Source organism: Pinus tabuliformis, chromosome 1_2 (assembly GCF_031772625.1).
Source record: "Pinus tabuliformis cultivar Carrire ecotype Pingquan chromosome 1_2, CPIR1, whole genome shotgun sequence".
Classification (NCBI taxonomy): Eukaryota; Viridiplantae; Streptophyta; class Pinopsida; order Pinales; family Pinaceae; genus Pinus; species Pinus tabuliformis.
In genome coordinates, this window is record NC_142298.1 from 1,360,853,560 (window position 1) to 1,360,859,592 (window position 6,033).

Sequence of the window (6,033 nt, forward strand, 5' to 3'; positions counted from 1 at the left end):
AGCTGACTCACACCTCTGCAAATATCTATATATAGATCTCTCATCCCAGAGATCCAGAGGTTGGACGCTGGAATTTAGTATCTTGTAAGGAAGTGCTGCTGGTTTCTTGGTGCAATATCATAGTGTTGGGTGATCTAAGCTTTTCATGAAGTGAAGAAGGGCTTCTTGTTGAGAGGATGATGCTGGGTCAGAACAATTGGTTGTAATCATCTTTTCTCTTTCTTGATTATTAATAAAGCTATTCAAGTTTTCCTCCACATTCTTGTGTGATTGATGTTATATGCATTTGTGTGGTTAATATATATCTGGTCCTATATTGTTTATGATAATATATCTATGTTATCGTATAGTGTTATGCTGCTTTGATTCTACAGGTGTTCTTTGAAGCTGGGTATACAAGGAAGCAAGTAGCAAAGGACTATCAGAAGGGAGAGGAATCAAGCAAGGAACCAAGCGCAAGACTGAGGTTGGTCTCCTTTATTCTTCTCTCATCTATTTCTCATAAAGGAAAACGAAAGTAGTTTTAGTGTGTTTGTTTCTAAGGTAGCTATCACCCTTAGTGGGACTAGCAGTTCTGTATAGACACTAGTTTTCCCGATAACACATACTGATGTGTGTGGTCCATCCAGGAAAAGGTCACCTCGAGGAGAAGAATACTTCATATTATTCATTGACAACTTTTCCACGATGTGTTGGATAGGACTCCTGAAGCATAAAGAAGAAGCTTTCGAAAAGTTAAAAGCATTCAAAGCCTTGTTTGAAAATGAATCAGATCGTAGAATCAAATGTTTCAGGTCTAATCATGGAGGGGAATTTACCTCGAATGAATTCTTCGATTTTTGTGAAGAACATGGAATAAGAAGGGAATTCTCTACTGCAAGGACTCCTCAGCAAAATGGATCAGTAGAAAGGATGAACAAAACGGTTCAACAAATGGCTCGTGCTATGCTTGATGAGTTTGGAACTCCTGCAACCTTCTGGGGTGAAGCTACATTTGCTGCCGTTACTATTCTCAACAAGACAAATGTCTGGGTAAATAGCACTCAGACTCCTCATGAACTTTGGTATGGTAAGACTCCTACAGTAAAATACTTCAAAATTTTTGGAAGCAAATGTTACATCAAATGGACTGATGAAAACCTTGGCAAGTTTGAACCTAGAGCAGATGAAGGCATTCTCCTTGATTACTCTCCACACAGCAAAGGATATAAGTGTTACAATAAAAGACTTGGAAAAATTGTTGAAAGTATTGATGTACTGGTTGATGAAGAAGGAAATATTCCTAGGCAGGTAAAATCTAAAGATTTCGAAGATGATGAGGACTATCCTTCAACATCAAATCAGACTTATGATGAAGAAGAAACATATGAGGCACCAGAAGAATAGATAAGGGTAGAAGAAAAGACTCCATCCAGGTATGTCCAGAAGAATCATCCAGAGACTCAAATTTTGGGGCAGAAAGAGGCAGGTGTACAAACAAGAAGAATTATTTCAGAAGCTTCAAGCTATCTAGCATTGCTCTCCTCCACTAAACCACGAAATGTAAGTGAAGCATGCAAAGATGAATGCTGGGTCAAGGCCATGAATGAAGAACTTGATCAGATTGAAAAGAATAACACTTGGGAGTTGGTTCCAAGACCAAATGATAAGAATGTCATAGGGACCAAATGGATATTCAAAAACAAGCTGAATGAAAATGGAGATGTTATTAGAAACAAGGCCAGACTTGTTTGTAAAGGGTATGCTCAACAAGAAGGTATAGACTTTGAAGAAACTTTTGCACTAGTTGCTAGACTTGAAGCCATAAGAATGTTCCTTGCTCTTTCTAACTATCAAAAGTTCAAAGTATTTCAAATGGATGTGAAATCTACCTTTTTAAATGGAGACTTAGAAGAAGAAGTGTATATTGAGCAACCAGATGGATTCATCCTTGGAAATGATCCAAAACTTGTATGCAGACTTAAGAAGGCACGCTATGGTCTTAAATAGGCTCCAAGGGCTTGGTATTATCATTTGGAAAAATACCTCCATCAACAAGGTTTCTCAAAAGGGTCAGCAGATAGAAATCTATATATAAAAATTGATAAGGATAAATTGCTAATACTTGTTGTGTATGTTGATGATATCATATTTGGTAGCAATGAAGAAGCCATGAGTCAAAACTTTGCTTTGGTGATGTAGAAAGAATTTGAAATGTCCTTGCTTGGTGAGCTGACATATTTTCTTGGTTTACAAGTCTAGCAAAATAAAGATGGTATCTTTTTATCACAAACCAAGTACCTCAAGCAGATCTTGAAGAAATATGGCATGGAAGATTCGAAACCAGTACGTACCCCTATGGTAACAGGATGTAGCCTCAGCGCAAATGACGATTCAACAGCAGTACATCAACCAACTTATAGATCCATGATTGGTAGTCTGCTCTATCTGACGGGTACCCGACCAGACATCATGCATGCAGTGGGAATAGTTGGAAGATTCTAGGAAAATCCAAAAGAATCACACCTTCAAGTGGTTAAAAGGATTTTCAAATATCTTCAAGGAACACAAAACTATGGCTTATGGTATCCTAGAGATACAGATCTCACACTTCGTGCATATACAGATGCAGATTGGGAAGGAAATGTGGATGACAGAAAAAGCACTAGTGGTGGTGCATTCTTTATGGGTCCCAGATTAGTATCTTGGTTCAGTAAGAAACAAAGTTCAATTGCTTTATCTACAGCTGAAGTGTAATATGTGGCTGCTGCATCTTGTTGCACACAGCTCCTTTGGATGATGCAAAATTTGCAAGATTTTCAAATCACTTGTACTCCACCTATCTCCATTTTATGTGATAATACAAGTGCAATCAGTATTTCAAAGAATCCTGTCATGCATTCAAAGACCAAGCACATACCTATCAAATATCATTTTCTCCGAGAACAAGTGCTTGAACAAAAGGTCAAATTGGAGTATGTTCCCTCCAAGGAATAGGTTGCTGATATACTCACCAAACCACTACCCAGGGAGACATTTGAATACCTCAGACAGAAGCTGGGAGTAGTTGATGCATCATCTTTCTGTTGAAACTTGTCTGTTTTAGAGAAAAGTAGTTGTACACGAGTTTCATGTGGAGCATCCGCATACATACGCTGGTTTCTGTGGTTACAATCACATATATGTTGATTTGAAGACAACAGTGGGTTAGGCTCAGGATGAAAAGAGTCTGATATGGGTCTAACAGAGACCATCTAGCACAGGTTCAGGGGGAGCATATATACTTCTAATAATGCATTGTTGGCATTATCTTAGAAGATCTTGGTTCAAGATTCACAGTTGCTTTTGGTTTCAGGTGGAACAGGTGTAGAGGGAGAACATGGTTGCTGGTTTGAATGATGATTGACTGATGCTGCTGATGATAGTTGTTGATGACTATCATAGTCTTGTTGTAGATATTTCGTCTCTATGTCATGTATTTCTTTCTTATCAAGGTCATGTAATAGCCTACTTTGGTTTCCCCATTATGGCTGGGATGGATGATGTAATTTTCTTGTTTTATCATGTGTAAACCTTTGATGTATCCCCACTTAGTTGGGTGGATGAGTCAATATTGGTATATCCCCACTTGCTTAGGAGATGGATGTATGTATGAGTCTTTGGTGATAGGAAGGTCATTTATGATGTATAAAGTCATGTTTCTTCTTGTAGAACATCTTCTTGCAGACCTTGCCTACAGTCAGGGGGAGCATGGACAACACAACAGAGCAGAGATTTCAGCATGTACTCAAGGGGAGCATAACCCTTTGCACTTGATGACAAATGGGGAGAATGACTTTGAGTGACTTAGGGTTGCCATCAAGTACAAAGGGGGCGATTGTTGGCATTATGACACAGGTTCAGCTCTATGACACAGGTGTTGTCCTTGATGGAAACTCACTCAAATGACAGATCACAGTTCAGGCTCTCATAATGAAAGAAAAAGAGATATACATAGGTTCCTCTTAACCAAGTCGCATATACACGTGGGTTTGACGATAAAAAGGCGCGTATATGTATGCACGCACTTTCATGCATGGAAAAGCGCGTACAAGTGGAAAAACTTATTTTTGGTCTATGGTATTTAGTCCTTGGCATTTGGACCTATGGTTTCGAACCATGGTATCTCGTCCAAAGTATTGAACCCCAAGTATTGGTTCTAAGTGGTGTTGGACCATGGTATTGAGTAAGGCCTAAGACTATAAAAGGGGAAGGAGATCATTAGGCAAAGGCATTCACTCAAGTATTGAATATCTTATGAAGAGAAAGATCTAGAATTGGGTTATGGTGCATAGCTGGATCTGAACCAAGGAGGAACCTGAGCGCTAAAAGATGGATAAGTTCTATTGATGGGTCAAGATCTTAAGGCTTGAATAGTAGTATCTTTGTGTGATTTTGATCTGTTATATTTGGTGCATGACTTGATCTATAAATTTGATAATCTGGGTATAACTGATGTCTGAATAAGTGAAAAGGGTAAATTATCTTTTATAGATCTGTATGCAGGTTTGACACATTAGAGGCGTGTATACATGCTAGTTCAGTAAGTCAAAATAGCGTATACGCTGGTTGGCCTTAATACAACAGCGTATGCACACAAGTTTCTACATATTGAAGTAGCATACGTCTCATGAAATATGTTTTAGCTACTTCTATTTATTGCTGTAGTGTTCTAGGTTTAGGATTGGTTTCTGGTTACTGTAAATGTATTTTGGTTTCAACATTCAGAGAAGTAAATGTTTGATTCATTTTTGATTAAAGCAAAGGAGATTGGTTGATGCAGATATATTTGATGTTTGATTAATGTTATTGATGGATCCAATCTGAAAATTTATGAAACGTGGTCCCTGGAAGTAAGAGAAGGTTGTAGCCTTTTGTAGGTCAGTACCTACGTACTAGTACATCAACTAGTACAAGAGCTAAGGGGGTTGTAGCTCCCTTCCAGGAGAAGCTGGAGAATGAGAGAAGGTGGTAGCCTTTTGTAGGTAGAAGCCTGCATACTGGTATAAGACTGCACCAGTACAGATATATTGTAAAAAGAAGTTTATTATTAAAAAAAGATAGAGATGAATTGCAGTAGGTGGTTTTCACCCACATTGGGTTTCCACCTTATATCTTGTGTTTATTTGTGTGATGATCTATTCTATTTTACTGCACCTATTTAATTTTCTTAAGGTTAATGAAGTTCTGATGCACTGAGTAAAGATCAACATTTAATGAATCATAAATTTACTGATATACGCTGGTTGCTTTAGACACAGTTGCATATATACGCAGTTTCCCATAACTGAAGTAGCGTATACAAATCTGATTGTGAAATGAAAATTAATTGATTTGATAATACTGATTCACCACCCCCCCCTGTATTCTTTCCAACAGATACATTAAAGGAAAATATGTACTCTTCAAAGTGAAGCTTGGTGAAAACACAACACTTGTGCACAAACTAGTATCACCTACTCTAGTTGGTTGTTTTATGGTTATTCCTTGTTAGCTCAGTTAAGTAGAGTAAGGTAGGGGGGAAATCTTAACAAGCACATCAGAGGTATATACAAACTGCTTATCTAAAGGAACAACCTCTTTTTCTCTCAATAAGTCGAGATCCCTCTTCTGCCTCTGAAATTAATAAGTGTTATGCACATTTATGAAAAATGGAAAATGAAAAAGTGAAAATGTGAAAAATGAACACGATGATAAGAAGAGAAAGGCTTCCTGCATAGAGAGGTGATGCAAGTAACTCTATCAGTTTACTGACTAGGCTCGATGGCATCAGAGCGATGCTTGTGTTCTTGCGTGAGTCCATCGGCATACTGTCCAAGCCTATTAGTAGCGAAGCAACACCAGAGATGAAACTAAAACTCTGACGATCATATAAATTATGCACCAATATACCCGTCATCCCCAATTGAAACAACTATGTTGGATTGGCTTGGAATGTGTGTCGAGCAACCAAGAGCTTGGAAAATGCTGCATCTTACAATCAAGCAAGTGTGGAAACCAAGACAAACAAAGAAC